At 41.7% G+C, this 20,872-nt stretch overlaps 1 protein-coding gene across 1 annotated transcript in view; it reads right to left on the bottom strand.

Moving 5' to 3' along the window:
• The window catches only part of LOC132027619 (uncharacterized), a 132,608-nt gene that overhangs the window by 33,899 nt on the left and 77,837 nt on the right, over positions 1–20,872 (bottom strand). The window lies entirely within an intron of this gene.

A 20,872-nucleotide genomic window follows, 5' to 3' on the forward strand; every position in this document is an offset into this window, starting at 1 on the left:
AAGAGAAGCCCAGAGAAGTGAAGTGATGAATACAAATCATCAGAGCAGCGAGCGTCCGGGCGGACACTCGAACTCTGGTCTTCGAAGTCAATAGTCCCCCTCAAGGTCCATCTTGGGCTTCCTCTGCAAACCACATTACCTCCTCCTGCCCTGCCTCCCTCACCAGGCTGAAGGCACCAGCAGAGAGCTGCCCCTCTTTTGTCAGTTTGACAGGCGTATCCTGGAGACCCATCTCAAGCCTCCCCACACACCGGTCAGTCACGGCCCCACTGGAGGGAGAGAAATAATAGCAATTATTTCTCATTCATATTTAGCTCTTTCTCTGTCCTCCCCTGTGACCCTTCAGACATTGTCAGGAGCAAACCACCTTCATTATGGCAACTGGAAGTCTTGACCTTTCTTTTGTGACTGCTGCTTTGGTCCTGTCTTCCTCTCTAGACTATAAGCTCCCGAAGACCGACATCCGAATCCCTAACCTGCCGCCCAGTGAACAATACTAGGTCAATAAACAGATGTTGTTATCTAGTGTTGTTATTGGCCTGTTTAGCTCACTTTTTGTGATATATGTATTCTCTCTCCTGACTTCCAAGCTGATTTCCAGTTCCTTGATTTTAAGACTATTTTCTTTACATCCCACAGTTATTGGGGTATACGACTAGGAGGTGGAGTGATATATAAGTTAGGGGGAATTGTCAGGTGTGTATTCTAGACCTCAGATTCTCTGATGAGAGCCTGAGTGTCCCCCAAGGCTGTGTCCTGAATTCTGCCACGTTCTGTCCCCGTGGCAGGGCAAGAGGGAAGGACTTCCCATCCCCAATGCCAATGGCGTATAGTGGACTTTATCCATGAGGAGGCTCTGGAAAGGAACCTGGGAACCCCAGACATAGATGAGTCAGCTTAGCACCTGGCTATCCCAGAGCAGCATGCCCTTCTACTAGGTGAGCCTGACTGACAGAAGACTTAAGGTCATTCCTCATTCCCTTGTCCCAGCTATAATGAATTTTCAGCAAATTCAAAGGGGCAGTCTTCTGCAGGACAAAGGCTGGAGAATGGGGTGGCCTCAATCATATTTCTAGAATGAGTTGCTTTCAGGTTTGCTCATAATGTTACTGTCTTACAGATTGTTTTGGTTCAAGAGTCAGAAAAGGATAATACACCCATTGGCACTCCTTCTTCTCTGTGGTAGACACGTTGCTAAGCACTCTACATATTATCCCATATAATACAGCCATCAGCTCTAAGAAGCGGGCATTTTTCATCTGATGTATGCTCGACGAAGCTGAGGCAAATGACATGAGGTGCCTTATCTAAGATCCCATGCCTAGTAAAGGGGAGAGAAGTCCTTGATTGTCCCACTCGCTAGGCAGATAGCTCTAGGAGAGACCATGTCTCCATTGTTTCCAGCTGTAAACATTCGCCCCCCATTACACACACACCATAGTTCTGGCACATAGCAGATGTCCAATTAATAGTTGTTGAAGGAACAGGGGCGCCTGGATGGCTCAGGCAGTTAAGCATCTGACTCTTAATTTCAGTTCAGGTCATGATCTCAGGGACTTGAAATTAAACCCTGCCCTGGGGCCCCATGCTCAGTGCAGAATTTGTTTCCGTCTCTCTCTCTCTCTGCCTCAAATAAATAAATACATACATAACATTGTTTTAAATTTAAAAACATTTGTTGAAGGAACAAATAATCAAAGTAGAGGAAAGGGGATTGTCTTGAGAGTAGAAAGACTAACATTCATAAGTAAATCAATCTTTGGTCAACTTATTTTGTGTGTGTGTTTTGGTGTTGTTGTTTTTTTTTTTTTTTTTGTACTTTCCACCAAAAGCACTCCCATACTTCTATCACTTCATAAGAAATACACAAATCAAGGTAGAGTAGTCTTGTTTGTTGTTTTTTTTTTTTTTTTTTTCCCCAGCCATAGTAGAAAATGAATAAGAGAACCAAAAACTGACCCAAATTCAAACCCCTCTCCTTACCAGAGAGGGAGCTTCTGGACCCTGGAGATCAGGAATGCACAGAAATTGTTTTTTTATTTTTTGAGGAAAATACTAGAGTTCTATCACTGGGATAAATTCTCACTGTCATCTAGTCCACATCCTAGTTTCCAGCCCAGAAATACCTACATCAACCAATACAAAACCTCGATTCTAAAGAAGAGATTTTATAAACACAGAAGGCCAGCAAAAATATTCTTCTTACGACAATGGTACATCTCACAAAGTTGGAAGAGACCTTCAGGGACCAGTAGTCATTCAATAATTCACTGAATATTTGGAATTTTTTTTTTAAGATATTTATTTATTTGACAGAGAGATCACAAGTAGGAAGAGAGGCAGGCACAGACAGAGAGAGGGGGAAGCAGGCTCCCTGCTGAGCAGAGAGTCCGACTCGGGCTCGATCCCAGGACCCTGGGATCATGACCTGAGCCAAAAGCAGAGGCTTTAACCCACTGAGCCACACAAGCACCCCTGGATACTTTTTCCCATAGATATAAAAGGGGTCTTTCTTTTTTTTTTTTAGTAGGTGTAAACTTCAGTTGTGACAACAGAAAGAGCTGTGGTAGAGATCCTATGTTCTTCCAATCTTTAACATTTTAAAAGTCAGGGACCACTGGGTGGGTCGGTGGGTTGAGCATCTGACTCTTGATCTCAGCTCAGGTCTTGTTCTCACAGTCATGAGCCCAGTGTGAAGTCTACTTAAAAAAAAAAAAAATTTAGGGGTGCCTGGGTGACTCAGTTGGTTGGGCGACTGCCTCCAGCTCAGGTCATGATCCTGGAGTCCCAGGATTGAGTCCTGCATGGGGCTACCAGCTCCGCAGGGACTCTGCTTCTCCCTCTGACCTTTTCCCCTCTCATGCTCTCTCTCGCTGTCTCTGCCTCAAATAAATAAATAAAATCTTTAGAAAAAAAATTTTAGAAGTCATTTTAGGGCACCCACCTGACTCAGTCAGTACGGGGTGGGACTCTTGGTCTCCGGTCATGAATGCAAGCCCCACGTTGGACGTAGAGATCACATAAATAAATCAATATTTTTTTTAAAAATGGAAGTCATTTAAATCATTTTTGTACTATATTCCTCCTAAAATTAACCAGTGTCTCTTGCTAAAGAACCTTCCTGATTCCTCAATCAAGTTCCCTATCCCCTGCATGTTGTGGATATAGAGTCTGCTCAAGGTCTGGCAAATTCAATTTACCTGTCAGCGTTTCCTTCAGGAACCATATTACTCTTCTGCAACTACCTCGGATTTTACTGCTACTTTCACTGAAATCACTGGGAGCGAGCTCCAACTCTTTGTTGGGAAGGACTGATAAACAGTTAAAGATTTGGCATGAAAGCTAGCATTAATTAGGCTAGTTCCTTGCCAAATCCAATTAGTAATTACCGAGATTCCTACTTGGAAATCTTTCCAAGTTTCAGACCCATGTAAATCGGCCCAACCCCAATCCCACACTAAGAAATGGATGTCGTCTAAAGAATTGTCTTTTTGTGACAATAAATCTTTCTCTTTTTTAAAAAAGATTTTTATTTATTTGACAGAGAGAGAGATCACAAGTAGGCAGAGAGGCAGGCAGAGAGAGGGAGGAAGGGGGTCACTCCGGGCTCGATCCCAGGACCCTGAGACCATGACCTGAGCTGAAGGCAGAGGCTTAACCCATTGAGCCACCCAGGCGCCCCAACAGTAAATCTTTCTTTACTAGTGTTTTCTCTAAACTCTCGGTGGCCAATGCCAGGTGACAACAGGGAGGCTTATCACGAGGCTCAAAATGAGGTCCTCTTAACTACCCTGTAACCACTGTGTCAGCTTTTAGTCACCAACCCCTGGCCACCAGGCAGAGCCACTTAATTATGCAAAACCTGTGGTGTCTACAAGATACTTTGACCCCTGCCCACACGTGTCCCAAGGTACAGAGCTCCATGGTGAGTCGTACCATAGTTATTTCTTGATTTTATCAACCTCTCTCTTATCTTCGAAGAGGCAGATAAATACCCACAGGCCAGGGAGGAAAGAGAGCTATGGACAGACTGCAGGCGGTGTTCAAATCCCCTCTTAGGATGAGTTCTCTCCTGGAAGTCATCCTTAGTCTTCAGGCAGATGCCCTTCCAGGCTGCGTCTCCTGTGCTCCAGGCAACACAGACCCAGCTAGCAGCGGGGTGCTCTTTTCTCTAAACCTAGGGCCCTTGGGGCTCCAAATTTTCATCAGAATCAAGGGCAGGATAAAAAGAATTTCAATCCAACTGCTTCAGTAGCCACAAAGGACGAACGAATCCCCTAGTTTTAGAAACTTCAGTCCCACATGCCAATATGCAAATGTCAGCCTTTGTCAGTTTACAGAGAAAAAAATTAAATGATTGTGAATGAAGAGAGCGGTTCATAAGCAAAGCACTGAACTGACATGGCCAACGGAGGTCGTGCTTAACAGGACAAGGGTTGCAAAAAATTCCGTGGAATGTGTAATTGGGTTTTGTGTTGAGTGATAAGAAGCAGGATAAGTACTTCTGCCTGAAAGATGAGAGTAAATGTGAAATATTAATTGGATGAAAGGAAAAAACACTGTGAGAGAAAGAAAGAATACATTCTTTGTTCCACTTGCCATACACGGACAACAGTGAATAATATCAGGAATAAGAATGGGTTTGAGAGCCCCTGGCAAATTGCAAATGCCACTCAAACAAAACATATTATTATGCAAATGCAAGACCTATGTTACAATACTTTGAAAATTAATCATTTCTTTTTTTCTACCCTCAGATTTAATAAGGTAAAAAGGAGGTACCTAAAGAATGTGGATCCAACACTGAAAAAATAAAATTAAATTAAAAATCAAATAAGATAAAAAAAAATGTGGATCCTGAGGAATAAAACCTAAGGGATCAGGGTTCATTTCATTTATCTCTGCGTCATTTCTCCACTGTAGCTGACAGATCATAAAAAGAAAGATTTACAGGGCTTACTTTCCCGTGATACTTAACCATAGCCTATCCTAACAAGGTATCACTTCTTTTCTTGTCTTTCATCTTTTAATCTAGCTCCTTCCCTCCATACCTTCTTTAAAGGAAGAAAGAAAAAAAAAGGCAAAACAAACTATGGTCCTGACAAAAACTACCAAAGTCAGTTTTGCTACTATTTCCCACTGCTTTTACAAATTCCACTCTTTTCCCTTTTTTTTTCTCCCCCCCACACCCCCCTCCTTGCCTTCCTCCTGTCCTTCCCATTACTTCCAACTCCCGAACTTCAGCAACAGACCTATAAATTCCAGTCTCCCAAGGCTCTGAGAGGACCTTAAGAGTCCTCTGACGTTAGAAGCCATGCTCCCTGGGACACCTGGATTTCCTGCCAGTCACTAATCGTCCCTAATCATAATAATCATTATAACCTTCCAAAAATATGGGCCTCTTTTTATATAAATCATGTTAAAGGGCAGGACCAGAATAGTTGTTAAAGTAATTGGTTTTCCAATTAAAACCACAGTCTCCTGTGCTAAAAAGTCACAATGTTGAAAATCATTCTGTCAAAATAGTCCCGGGCTCTAAATAAAATTTGTATTTTTAGCTCTGACAAATGTTAATTGAAATCAGTGCTAGAAATATGGGTGAATCGATAAACTGGGGACTTGAAAGCTATCCCATTACAACGGGACAGAAACCGAGCAGCTGCCTTCCGTATTGCAATTTTGGAAATTACTTTCTTAGTGGACAACGTGAAATTGTAATGGAATTATGGCATTGAAAGGAAATTTAGTGATTTAATAATTAACCCCTGAATTTATCTTATATTTTTATTTGTTCAAAGTAAGATTTACTTTTATTGTATTTCATTTTTAATAGATAATGCATTCACAGTGTAAAAATACTCAGTGAAGCACCTTGCCCCCCACTTTGCATCATCTGACAGTTCCTCTACACAAATATACCGACCCCACCAGGCAACCACCTTTTAATCTAACAAATCTGGTTCCAGGGGCACCTGAGTGGCTCAGTGGGTTAAAGCCTCTGCCTTCGGCTCAGGTCATGAACCCAGGGTCCTGAGATCCAGCCCCACATCCTGATCTCTGCTCAGCAAGGAACCTGATTCCCCTGCTTCCTCTCTGCCTGACTCTCTGCCTACTTGTGATCTCTGTCAAATAAATAAATAAAACCTTAAAAAAAAAAAAAAAAAAAAAAAGCTGGCTCCACCAAGATCACAAACACAGTTTGTTGATGAGATGAAGCTTGAGTTTGTTGCTTACCACAGTGATCAAGAGGACACCACATCCCTGTCTCAGACAGGGTAAGGTAAAGTGAAAATTCACTGAGAACTGGACGTTTGGCTTAAGGCTTGTCTTCCAATGCTCGGGCCCGGCTGAGAATGATAAGAATCACAATATACCAGCCCAGGATTAAGGAAACCATCAAGGGGAGGATTTTGAGACTAAGGGATTCAAAATCCTAACACACAAGTTATTGATGTTTTCCAGGGAAGACGGGGTGGGTCTTTTGAGAAGCTCCTGTAACAAGCAATGGAGCCATCGGCTTGGGTGTGACAGCTACCCAAGAGGGAAAATACGGTACTAGAGAGAGTGGAAAGATAAAGCGGTGTCCATTGAGACAGTGAGGTGTGGTTTCCACTCTCCATGATGAGGCTCCGTAAGAGAATAGACAGTTTTGGTGTTCAATTAGCTTCTCATGCTTCCTTCCAAAGTTTTTCCATGCAAGTAAGATCAAGCGTTAACATGTACTCTCATTCCTCCTCCCTTCTATTAAACAAAACACTGTACGTTGTACACACTCTTCTGAATCGTAATTTTCTCATTTAATGTATCTCATTTCTCATGCATCTTGGACATGCATGTCAGCTTTAGAGTTTTTTCTCTTTCTAATACAGCTGTATAAGATTCTATAATACAGATGTACGAAAATGTATTTAACAATCCTCTATCGTGTGCTCCCAGGCTTCTGATAATACAAACAATGCAGCAATTAGTATCTTTTTATGTCTGTCATTTCACAATCTGACGGATGAACCCTCAGATGGGCGATTGATCAAAAGGTATCTGCATTTGTAATTTTTATAGCTACGGTGAACTGACCTCCACAGGGTCCATGTCAATTTTCTCTTCTCCCAGCACCCCCACTTTATAGACTAAGAAGACCACAGCCCAGAAAGATCAAATCACACTTTTAGTTCACCCAGACTGTTAACGAGTCTGTGGCTCTCACACCTACATTTAAATTCCGGTACAGTGTTCCTGTTCACCTGAATCTTTCCAAATAGGAAGACAGCCATTGCTGACCTCCCGGAATCCAAAGAAAGATCCCCAAACCCTCTTGAAAAATGACCGGTGTAGGCGAACCAAGTGCATTTCCTATTCTGTGCATGCTAACCCAAGTGTAGTAGCTGAGTAGATCCTACCAGAAGAAAAAGACAGGGAAAAGAAATATTTAAGTGGAAGATGAGAAAAAGGAGGAGAAGAAGCAATAACATAAAACAGAGAAGGAGCAATAACATAAAAGTCACCTTGTGCTATGAAACAGATTGACTGTATTAGTGGGTGTCTTTAAAAATAGCAACCTCATTAACAAATGCCATAGTCATTTGCATTTTCAGACATTTCAGAATCTACTTGGTTTAATACTCTCTCCATCTCTTGCCATCCAAGTTGGTTGTGCCATCATTCCTTAAACTGTTGCTCACACAAACTAAAGCCAATAGGTACATTTTAAAAGTCATAAAACTCCATATGCACAGATCATTAAGAGACATGTTTGTTTGTTTGATCTGCCTCTCAGTCTGGCCTCCTAAACCATGACTGCTTTACACTAGCTCATCAAGAATCAAACCCCTTGATGACAGGTAGTTTAGCCGAAGGACAAAAATAAAAAAAGAAAGAAAGAAGAAAAAAAAAAAGCTGTAAAATACCCAGTCTCCCATAACATCCAAATATCTTTGCTTACATGGTTACATGGCTCTGCTCAAGTCTAAAGTGAAGGGCATAAAGTATGCATTTCTCCCTGGTCAAAAAAAGCTGGAAATAAATGCTGAGTGTTTTAAACAAAGGAGTCATTTAGTAACTGCTGGTTTATAAGGTCTATAAAGCCACTAAAAATTGGGGGGTCTGGCTGGCTCAGTAGAGCATGTAACTCTCAATCTCAAGGTTAGGAGTTTAAGCCCCATGTTGGGTGTAGTGCTTACTTAAAAGTAGTATCTTTTTAAAAAATGTTTTAAATAAATAAACATATGCATTATTATTAGCAACCAACATTTGTCTTTTTTTTTTTTTTTAAATGGGGCACTGGGGGCGCCTGGGCAGTACAACCTGTTGTGACCAACACTTAGCTTTGGCTCAGGTAACCATCTCAGGGCTGTGAGATCAAGGCCCACACCAGGCTCTGCCTTTAGCCTGCAGTCTGCTCCAGATTATCCCTCTCCCTCTCCTTCTGCCCCTCCTCCCACTCACTCAGTCGCTCTCTCAGTTAAATAAATAAATAAAATCCTCTTTTATAAAGGGAGCACTCTCATCAGGGAAATACAAATCAAAACCACAATGAGACACCACCTCACACCAGTCAGAATGGCTAAAATGAACAAGTCAGGAAATGACAGATGCTGGTGAGGATGGAGAACTTAACACTGTTGGTGGGAATGCAAGCTGGTGCAACCACTCTGGAAAACAGCATGGAGGTTCCTCAAAAGTTGAAAATAGAGCTACCCTATGACCCCAGCAATTGCACTATTGGGTATTTACCCTAAAGATACAAACATAGTGATCCGAAGGGGCACGTGCACTAGAATGTTTATAGCAGCAATGTCCACAATAGCCAAACTATGGAAAGAACCTAGATGTCCATCAACAGATGAATGATAAAGGAGATGTGGTATCTATACACAATGGAATACTATGCAGCCATCAAAAGAAATGAAATCTTGCCATTTGCAACAACTTGGATGGAACTAGAGGGTATCATGCTTAGCGAAATAAGTCAATCGGAGAAAGACAACTGTCATATGATCTCCCTGATATGAGGAAGTGGAGATGCAATGTGGGGGGTTTAGGGGGGTAGGAGAAGAATAAATTAAACAAGATGGGATCGGGAGGGAGACAAACCATAAGTGACTCTTAATCTCACAAAACAAACTGAGGGTTACTGGGGGGAGGTGGGGAGGAAGAGGGGGGTGGGGTTATGGACACTGGGGAGGGGATGTGCTATGATGAGTGCTGTGAAATGTGTAAACCTAGCAATTCACAGACCTGTACCCCTGGGGCTAATAATACATGATATGTTAATTTAAAATTTTTAAAATTTTTTTAAAGTGGGGGGCACTCTCAGTTGACACATACCTGTTCTGGAATCCTATTATGATGCCAGAAAAGAGGAAGGCGAGGGAATTCACGTGTGTTGACTGCTGACCAGACTCAAGATTCTTATCCTAAAACGCAGCTAACTTGGTTCCAAGTAGGAGTTGAGGCTCCAAATCCACTGAGTCTCCACACCCCACACCTCCCCAGGGAGCCCTTTTGAACTCTGGGGAAGACCGACATGCAGAGAGGCATAGAAGCTGGAGAGAGTCTTCATGTTTTGAGGTGGTGGGAGACATCCCACTACAGATGGCGCAACTTGTAAGTTCTGTACCTTGGTCTATAGATCAATGTTCAAAGAGAGAGACTGCCTTCTGCCAACAGAAGAAGCGACAACCTGGAGCACCTGATCTTTCCAAGCGAAATTCAAATATCTATAAAACTAACAAGGTATTTTTTCATCTGGAACACAATAACTGGACACTAATTTGAAAGGTAACATTCTCTCTTCTTTACCGTAGACTCAGCCAGTTTCTAAATTGAGGGTTATGCCTTCCATGAGAAATCTATAGCTAATCTAATTTTCTCCAGGCTTTAGATCTCCAGATTATCTGGCTTTAATATTATGCATGTTCTAGTTTGGATAATTATTCAACTAGCTGTGATTCCTCACTTTAACAAAGGAAAATGCAAAACTTTAACACATACAGAAAAGGTGTTAATTTCTTAAGGTATCAACCAGTCAAAGAAAAACAAGCTTACATACAAAAGGTGCACTTTTTAACAGGTAAGCCTAAAGCTATGACTTCACAGTGGGGAGGCTTTCTGTGTGTGTTATGTTATGTGGGATTTGTCCTATTAAGTTCTGGTCCCACAAACTTCTCCACTTTTCATATGAATAGCTTGAAAATCACCTCGTACAGCTTTGCGCCTTTAAATATCTTGAGTAATTCAGGCAATTCCTCATTATACAAACACTGGCTTTCAGGTGTGTAGATGACATAAGGTCCCTGTTATTCTCTTTCATTGCAGTCAAGCCACTGCTTTCAAAACCTGCAATGAGACCAGATTTTTTAGGAAAAGAGTTTGATTCCCACAGATGTAAAATGTTAATGAAAATAAGAGCTCATGGGGCACCTGGGTGGCTCAGACAGTTACGCATCTGACTCTTGATTTTGGCTCCAAACATGATGTCAGGGTTGTGAGATGGAGACCCTCCCTGGGCTCCACTCCAGATTCTCTCTCTCCCTCTCTTTCTCTCTGCCCTCCCCGCCCCTCACATGCACACATTCTCTAAATAAATAAATAAATGCTCTATAAATATTCATACATGTGTGCAAATCTAAGGGAAACATCTGGAAGAACACACTCTGTATCCGGTTGTTTAAAGAGGTGGGAGAATCAGAAAGGGGTACACTTTCCATGTTAACTCTGTATACTTCAGCCACTGCCTGAATTTTTTTTTAAGATTTTATTTATTTATCTGACAGACTGAGATCACAAGTAGTCAGAGAGACAAGCAGGGAGAGAAGGGGAAGCAGGCTCCCCGCTGAGCAGAAAGGCCGATGCGGGGCTCGATCCAACGACCCTGAGACCATGACCTGAGCCAAAGGCAAAGGCCCCAACCCACTGAGCCACCCAGGCGCCCCACTGCCTGAATTTTTTAATACCATGAGAATGTATTCACGTATGACTTGTAAGGAATGATCTCAAGGAAAAATGATTCGATTAAATTTCAGTTATAAAATAAAGTTGCAATCATCGCTGCCAAATCTAGATGCTACACTGTAGATCCCCTAAGAGTATAACCTCCCAGGACACCTTTTTACTATATTTTATTTTTGCATGGACAGATATCATTTGTGTCTAAGGGAAGAAGCCAAGTAAAGTCTTTTAAAAAAAAAAATTTTTTTTCTGGGGGTGCCTGGGTGGCTCGGTGGGTTAAGCCGCTGCCTTTGGCTCGAGTCATGGTCTCAGGGTCCTGGGATCGAGTCCCGCATCGGGCTCTCTGCTCAGTGGGGAGCCTGCTTCCCTCTCTCTCTCTCTGCCTGCCTCTCTGCTACTTGTGATCTCTCTCTGTCAAATAAATAAATAAAATCTTTATTAAAATTTTTTTTTTCTTTTTATTTGAGAGAGAGGGAAGGATGGGGAGGGGCTGGGGAAGAGGGAGAGCGAGAATCTCCAGCAGACTCCCTGCTGAGCGCAGAGCCTGACCCAGGACTCCATCTCATCACCCTGAGATCATGACCTGAGTTGAAATCAAGTGTCTGACGCTTAACCACCTGAGCCACCCAGAGTCCTGAACAGCATCTTTTTGAACAAATTTTTGGACGAGTTCAGCTGCTATTAAACACTGGCTATTTTTGTCACTTGCATTTTCCTGCAATGAAAGAGGAATATTAACCATGCTAAGTGCCTTCCACTTGCCTTCTTCTTTTACACAGTAGAGATTCTGTACAGTCAACTCCAATAAAGTTAGTTCCTGTGTCCTTTTGGATTCTTTCAAAGAATGTTCTTTCTCAAAGCCAATATCTTTGTGCTATTAACCTTTGAACATCCCCTTTGCTGGGGCGACATCAGATTGAATTCTGACTGCTCCCTCCTCAACCTACGGCTTCTCTCTCTCATCGTTCTGCCTGGCTCCCATCCAAGTTTCTGGGCACCAAACCCACAGTCAAACACCGGCAAGCTTCTACAAACTGTTCCAGGAAAACAAGCCTTTAAAAGCATTTCCCTGTATTTGATCAGAAAATCTACTCACTTCTCTCTTCCAAGGACAAATTAAATTGAAAAATCCTGTAGGCCACTGTCTAATTCAATTCAGCCAGGATTCATGGAGTCTTGGTAAAGACACTCTAATAGATACAGTGTATCTAGATACAGTGTATCTACTCTAAGATACAGTAACATGGACAATGACAAGATAACACTCCTGTCCTCAAGGAGCTGACAATCTAGCGAAGGCAAATCAGCATCGTTCAAACCCCTGTGTCCCCTCCGTGAGAATGACACACACTCTCAGAACATTTGTAGACTTACTGCGTGTGATTAAACAGACATAACATAAAATTCCTCTTTTTAACTATTTTTGAGGGCATAGTTCAGTAGCATGAATTACATTTGCAGTGCTGTGGGACCATCACCACCGTCCATCAGCTCTTTTTCATCATCCCAAACAGAAGCTCTGGACACATTAAGCAGAAACTTCCCATTCCCCACCCCCCACCTCTTAGCCCCTGGTGACTTCCATGCTACCGTCTGTATTAATTAATTTGTCTGTTTTAAGTACTTCATATCAGTGGGATCGTACAGGATTGGTCCTTTTGTGTCTGGCTTCCTTCACCCAGCTTAATATCTGCAAGGTTTCGCCATGTGGTAACAGGTGTCAGCACTCTCATTCCGTCTTCAGGCCAAATAATATCCCGTTGTATAAATATACACCGTTTTGTTTATCCATTCATCTGGAGATGGACACTTGTTTTATCTTTCAACTAGAGCTTTTCCATTAAGTAAATCTTTCTTGTTCAGATTCCTACAAACCCGACGTTTGGTTTCATTTGAGAGACCCAGGGTCATCTTTTTCAAGTGTCCTCAGTCTCTCTGATAGGATTACAACACTCTGTAGAATAAAAAGCAAGTCCATGTCACAAAAGAGTAAAACCATGTACCGGGCTGGTTTTGGTGTAAGCGGGGAAAGCTGCTTCTGGTAATACTTCCACCTTTCAGACACACGCACACACATGCAGGTGTGCACACCATGTCCTGTGAAAGGCGTGACAGGCTTGGTATTAGAACTGAACAAAGAAAATGTCTTCCACTGGGATATGACACCAGAAAAATATGGGATATGACCCTTGCAAAGGGTGAAGAAGGGTGTTGTCTCTTTCTCTTCCAGCTTCCTGGGTTTGCACCCCTCTCACTAGGAGACTGAGAATGATCATGTAGGATATTGTTTAGAGATTTCTCTGTGAGATTTTCAAGATAAGAAGAGTTGCTTCAGGCCCACATGACACAGTGTGCCTCAGAGCTGGTAAGGCCTTCACATCTCTGAAAATACCCAACTGTAGGGATCCAGGAGACTCTGGAGCCAATCCCCCAGCACAGAGAGGGCTGTCCTCCTGATGGGCAAAGGCAGGGGCTCTTCTTTCTTCTAGCAGCTTTGTGCATCAGAGAAACCTAGAGTAAAAGCCCAAAATAGGCATGGTGCCCACAGGGGACAAACTGAGGTATGGACATATGTGCAGCATCTTTGGGGAAATTATTGGTAAACACTTTGAAGAGAAATAGAATTCTGCTCTCATGCCCGGGGACCATTATCTGATACTACAATGTCTTTGGTACAAATACAAGTGCCTCGGGTCCCTTTTATCCACAATTCCAGCATTTAACAATCAAATTCTGAGCCTGGGTGTGAATCTGAGTAAATGTTGACACAGACCTTCTTTTTTTTTTTTTTTTAAGATTTATTTTATTTTATTTTATTTATTTGATAGACAGAGATCACAAGTAGACAGAGAGGCAGACGGGGGGTCGGGGGAGGGAGGTAGGCTCCCTGCTGAGCAGAGAGCCGGATGCAGGGCTTGATCCCAAGACCCTGAGATCATGACCTGAGCTGAAGGCAGAGGCTTAACCCACTGAGCCACCCAGGTCCCCCTGACACAAACCTTCTGAGAAAATTGTGGGTCACTATGCTAATAATATAAAGACCACTCTTTTTCAGAGTCCTGTACTAAATCTCTAAATGACAAATGGTGACCGGCTGTGGATGTTATTTGCCACACGGAAAATAGTGGGCCTGCTAGAAATGGTATCGGCGTGGACATAATTTATTAATTGGTGATGAATAATGATTGACAAATCTAAAAGATCGGGCTCTTTTAAGACATGACCTTAAAGAAACTGTCAACCAGGGACTCCTCGGTGGTGCTGTGGGTTAAGCATCTGACTCTGGGTTTCAGCTCAGGTCATGATCTCAGGGTGGTGGGATCAAGCCCCGCATTGGGCTCTGTGCTCAGTGGGGAGTCTGCTTGAGACGCTCTCTCCCTCTCCCTCTGCCTTTCTCCCTAAAATAAATAAATAAATCTTTTAAAAAAGAGAGGAAAAAACAGTCAACCTATTTCAGCATACCATATGCCTCAGCTATAAGATGAAATATATCCTCAAAATATTTACTTATTTTTTTTTAAAGAAAAACACCCTGGCACAATAGCATTTTCATGGTTAGAGATGGTTAGAGCAGAAGCACGTAATTCTTTTTTTTTTTAAGATTTTATTTATTTGCTTATTTATTTACTTATTTATTTGAGATTGAGAGAGAGACCAAGAGAGATTATGAGCAGGGTAGGGGGAGGGTGAAGAGAGGGAGAAGCAGACTCCCTGCTGAGCAAGGGACCCAACGTGGGACTTGATCTAGGACCCCAGGATCATGACCTGAGTTGAAGGCAAATGTTTAACTGACTGAGTCACCAGGGGCCCCTATTCTCAAACTATTTTCATACTAAATCGGGAGTGATTTTTATTCAAGTCTAGACAATATGTCTCATGATTGAGCACTCCGTCCATTGTTGTTTCGATTGTTTTAAGCTTTTATTTTTAAGTAATCTCTATACTCAAATGACCCCAACTGTGATCAAGAATTACACACTATACTGACTGAGCCAGCCAGGTTCCCCAGCTGTTGTTTTATCTTATTTGTTTCAAGAAGACATAGTTAGTAAGAGCAGGCAAGGGCATGCCGTGGTAACAAATGAGCCTCAAAGACTCTGTGGCTTAACACAACTTGTTTATTTCTTGCTCATTCTTCATGGCCCTTGTGGGTTGGTAAACCTCACTTCCACATGGTCACCCAGGAATCCAGGACAACGGAGCCTCCACTGTCTTGCAAGGGCACCATGTGGAATGTGTGGCTTGCCAACAATGGTACCAGAAGCTCGCCCATGGATCTTCCTCTATCTTATGCCAGGAAGAGACACAATCCCAGACCCTCACATTGCCCTGGCCAGGACTCCCTCACTGATTCTCATATCATTGTAAGAAGGCAAGGAAATGTAGGAAAAGAAATGTGTATCTGGTGAACATTATGGTCTCTGCCACTACAGCCTGACATGACCAAAGTCATGGGATGTGTAAGCGTGCTCAACTGACAAAGCTGATTTTTTTAAAAAGATTTTATTTATTTATAAGTAAATAAAAGAGGGAACACAAGCAGGAAGAGAGGGAGAGGGAGAAGCAGACTCCCAGCTGAGCAGCCCGACTAGGGGCTTTATCCCAGGACCCTGAGATCATGACCTGAGCTGAAGGCAGACACTTAATGACTGAGTCACACCAGTGCCCCAAAGCTGAATTTTTAAAAAGCAGAACAATAAATGTAACACGAATCCAATGGGTTGTTTCGGTAAATAAGTTTTTTCAAGATCACCTGAAAAGCAACACACTGAGTGATTATGCTGTACAGATCTCAATGACACACTGAAAAGACATTTTTTTAAATAACTTTTCCAGTGTGAAGCAGATGGGTATGTTGGACCCAACCATTGACAGCATCACACAAGGATTTAGAAAAGTGATGTCTTCAGTAACTAAGGCAGAAGTGAAAGTGTTGTCCTCTAGAAACATACAAGCCTAGAAAAAAGCAACATCCCTAAAATCACCTCATGTTACATACGCATTTTTAAATTTGTAGTGCAAGCAAATTCATAATTAAATATTATAACTACAGAATTTACCATGTTGTCGATATCCTAGAGTTTGTATAATCAGGTTGGCCTTCAGACCCATTTTTAAATGCCTCTCGTAAGATAAGCGATCAAGATTGTATTAAATTTGTGCTTGTACGGTTTATACAGTGGATAAAAGAGACTACAAGTAAGAGAGACTACAAGGAGAATGCAAGTAAACTGATTTAAGGTAGCAGCCATACGTACTTGAGGACCCTTGCTTCTGGTTAAATGCTCCTGAGAAAAGAAGTTATAAGATGAGTTTCAATTCTGAACCACACAGGCTCATATCAACGGTATCCCATCTAGATTTACGGGCCCCCTGCTTCATTTCAGATTGTTATGTCCTGCCTCCCCAAATGGCTGTAAAGGGGCGAGAGTCAGGATTGATCTAGTTCAATTACCTTTCTATCCCAGGGGCCTTGGAACGGTCCTGGGTACAGTGCAAGCCCTATTCTATTAATACATCTGAGGTATTTGCAGGGTTGTTACTGGCAATGTGACAACCGCTGCAAACTCATGCAGCCTCGGCCACTTTGGATAATGAATGAATTTTGACATCAGTAGTCAAACTGATTGCCAAATAATTTGAAAATGCTGAAGTGGCAAACATTTTTGTCATCCTCAATAGCCATCTCGTACACCTTCTCCTCTCACATGTATTTTCCTCTCTCTCCTGAATCATGTCTCTTCAAAGGAGACCAAAAGGAGGAAAGAAGTTAATATTTTCAACAGTGACTCGGCAAGTTTTGGATATCTGTGTTCAATTGTGAGAAAAGGATCAAAGCATGTTTTGAAATTAAAATAAAACCATCTGATTTCTGTGACTCAGCAAGATCTATCACGCTCAGTGTAAGTCATCGTGCTCAACAGGAACACAGAACTTTTTTTTTCATTTATCAGTATTTTCTCAACTTACCAACAGATCAATGCTTGGGTCATTGTAATAATTTAAGATATATTTCTTTAAAAACTGTAGGATTTAAGGACACCTCCAAGAGAAAGAGACAGAGAATATTGATTAATAAATACCACATGTGCTAAATACAGATATAAACTCCAGACAGTAATCCACAGGGTATCCCCCATGTTTATCTAAGGAAGGTGCGAAAATTCTGTTGGCATTCTGGTCATTAGAAAAGCATTTTTTTTTAAAAAATGCAATAGCACAGAGTTATTTCTGCCTAAATATGTTCTCACATATGGGACTCCAATAGGAACTTCAGGAGTTCTTTTTAAAGATTTTATTCACTTATTTCAGAGAGAGAGCAGAGAGAGAGCATGAGTGAGGGGTGGAACAGAGGGAGGGAGAGAAGCAGACTCCTCACTGAGCAAGGAGCCTGACATGGGACTCAATCCCGGGACCCTGAGATCAGGACCTGAGCTAAAGGCAGAGAGGCTTAACCCTCTGAGCCACCCAAGCACCCCCATTATCAGTGTTTTAAAGGGGATAAAAATCAGTCCTTTCAGGGAAATTGATTGGTCCACATGTTACCAAGGATGAGGGATAGCAGAACACAGAAAGAATCTGATGTTGGAATGGACATACCTGGGTCTTCATCCCAATTACATTACTTACTAACCACATGACTTTGGACAAGTTACGCCATTGGGTCCTCCTAGCTGCATTACTCATTTGAAACTTTGCAACAGGTTTACCAGATAAAATATAGGACACGTAGAGAAATCTGAATTCTAATTAAACAATGAATAATTTTGAGGTGCCTGGGTGACTCAGTCAGTTGAGTGGCCAATTCTGGACTTCAGCTGAGGTCATGATCTGGGGGTCCTGGGATCGTGCCCCACTTCAAGCTCCAGGCTCAGTGGGGAGTCTGAGGATTCTCTCTCTCTCTCTCTCTCATTGCCCTTCCCCCTCTCTAAAATAAATAAAATTTTTTTGAAAAAAGATGAATAATTTTAGAGTTTCAATATGCTCCTTGCACTACTAACAAAGAACGTGAAAATGTGAAAACGTGAAAATGTAGGGTCATACAATTGTGGATATGAAATGCAAATTTAACTTGCATCCTCTATTTTACTTGCTATTTCTTGCAACCCTACAAAGAAATAACGATCCTTACCACAGCGTTTAGGTAAGGATTCAATAAGTCGCTATTTCCTAGAGACTGAATTAGTGAGCTTTCCAATTATTTTAAATCCCATTTGATACCGACACTAGCCCAATAAGCAATGGAAAGTTATTTTCATTTTCCAGATTAGCAAAAAGATTGTAATGGGGAACTGGTCGAGAAAGTTACGCAGCTGAGGCAGAGGCAAAATTGCAGAGGCAAGATTCAAGATGAAGCTGTTTCACGCCAGAGCTGAGAAACTTAACCTTGGTGTCGCTGCACCCTATCGGATTCTAAGCCAAGGGTGAGTGTTTGCCCAGGACCGAAGACCCAGAGACGTTGAGCGAGAAGGTTAAGTTTCTGGGGTGAGCTCACATGCTCGGAGTCCAGAAGCGGCAGACTGGACAAAGCATCATGCCTAGTTCTTATGGTGGAGGAGCTAGCCTTGCATCTGTAGCCTGTCTCCACCTTGCATGGCCAGTTTTCCAAGGACATCAACACCAGCCATCCAGACCCTCTTCATTACAAAGGAGACACTCTGGTTGGCCAACCCCAGAACCCCTGACCTTGCATGCACGTTCTTCTTCACGTTCTGTCTGATGGGAATATAGAAAGAGGATAGGATCTCTACCTTCTCAACACAGTGATTCACGAGGGCCTTCAGGGTCTGCTTGCGCCCTCCAGCCTTCTGACATGTACCATACAACCTCTATGCCAGCTGCAGAGAAACTTCAGCATGCATCAGAATTACCAAGAGCACCTGCTAAAACCAGATGTCCTGGTTTGGAGTTTCTGACTCAGTAGCTCTGAGTGGGGCTACATTTTTCACATGTTCCCAGATGTTGCAGATGCTGCTGTCAGGAACTATGCTTTGAGAACCATGACCTCAGCTGCAGCACTGGGTGTCCACAAGCAAGATCACCCCAATAAATGAAAGCTATATGTCATCACTTGGTATGAGCCACAAAAGAACTCCAGTGCCCTATTATCACCTACGGGTTTTTGTTTTGTTTTGTTTTGTTTTTAGTTTATGGGTTTTTTTAAACTATTGCTATGACTATTATTATTACAATTACTATTTTTACATCTTTCAGATCTTTCATACCTAATAATTTCCTTTTTCATACCTAATTTCATATCTCATAATTATCCTTTTTTTATTAAAGCGTAAGTGAATGTAACATGATACTAGTTTCGGGTGTACCACATAATGATTTGACATTTGCATCCATTGCAAAATGATCACCACAGTCTAGTTACCATCTCTCACTATGGAGAGTCATAACATTTTTTCATGTGATGAGACTTTCAAGATCAACTCTTTCAAATAAACAATACAGGGGTGCCTGGGTGGCTCAGTCGGTTGGGCATCTGCCTTCAGCTCAAGTCATGATCTTGGGGTCCCAGAATCGAGCCCCACCTTGGGCTCCCAGCTCAGTGGGGTACCTTCTTCTCCCTCTGCCTTTGCCATATCCTCCCCACTTGTGCTCTTTGGCTCTCTCTATCTCTCTGTCACATTAATAAATAAAATCTTTTTTAAAAAATCAAATAGGCAATACAATATTATTTATTTACCATAGTCACCATGTTGTACACGACATCCCCATGAAGTATTTATTTTATAACTGGATATTTGTACTTCTTGATCACCTTCAACAATTTCACACACTCCCAACTCCCCTCTCTTCTGGCAACCACCAATCTGTTCTCTACATCTAAGAGTTTTGTTTTGTTTGTTTGTTTGTTTTTTTAGATTCCACATGTAAGTAACTTCCCTTTCCCTGTTGGACTTATTTCACTTAGCATGATTACTGTCTTGCTCCACTTTTGTTCCAAATGGCAAGATCTCATTCTTTTTTTACGGCTGAGTAATATTCCATTACACACACACACACACATATAAAATGGAATATATATGTGTGTATGTACACACACATACATATAATGGAATATTACTCAGCCATAAAAAAGAATGAGATATGTGTGTGTGCGTGTGTGTGTGTGTATGCTACATCACCTTTATCCATTCATCCATCAATGGACACTTGGGTTGTTTCCTTACCTTGGCTATTATAAATAATGCTGCTATGAGCATAGTATTCCATATATCTTTACAAATTAGTGTTTTCATTTTCTCCAGATAAATACCCACAAATGGAATTATTGGATCCTATAGTAACTCTATTTTTAATTTTTTGAAGGACCCCCATACTCTTTTCCACAGTGGCTATACCAATTTACATTCCCCCCAATAGAGTATGAGGGTTTCTCCACCAATTCTCTTATTTCTTGTTTTTATGATGCTAGCCATTCTCATTGTGGCTTTCATTTGCATTTCCCTCATGATTAGTGATGTCGAGCATCTTTTCAGGTATCTGCTGGCCATATGCAGGATTTCTTTGGAAAAATGTCCATTCAGGTCTTCTGCCCATTTTTAGTTAAATTATTGGGGTTTGGGGGGGCGTTAAGTTGTATGTGTTCCTTACCTATTTTAGATATAAACTTCTTATCAGACATGTGATTCACAAATATTTTGTATTCAGTAGGTAGCCTTTTAATTTTGTCCGTGGTCTCCTTCACTATGCAGGAGAATTTTAGTTTGATGTAGTCCCAGTTGTTAATTTTTGCTTTTGTGCCCTTGCCATTGGAAGTAGGTCCACAAAATCAACACCAAGACGATGGAAAGGAGCCTACTGCTTACATTTTCTTCTACCAGTTTTATGGTTTCGCATGTTACATTCAAGTACTTAATCCATTTTGAGTTTATTGGGGTTTTGTTTTGTTTTGTTTTAATTTTTTATTTTT

The sequence above is a fragment of the Mustela nigripes genome, chromosome 12 (assembly GCF_022355385.1).
Source record: "Mustela nigripes isolate SB6536 chromosome 12, MUSNIG.SB6536, whole genome shotgun sequence".
Classification (NCBI taxonomy): domain Eukaryota; kingdom Metazoa; phylum Chordata; class Mammalia; order Carnivora; family Mustelidae; genus Mustela; species Mustela nigripes.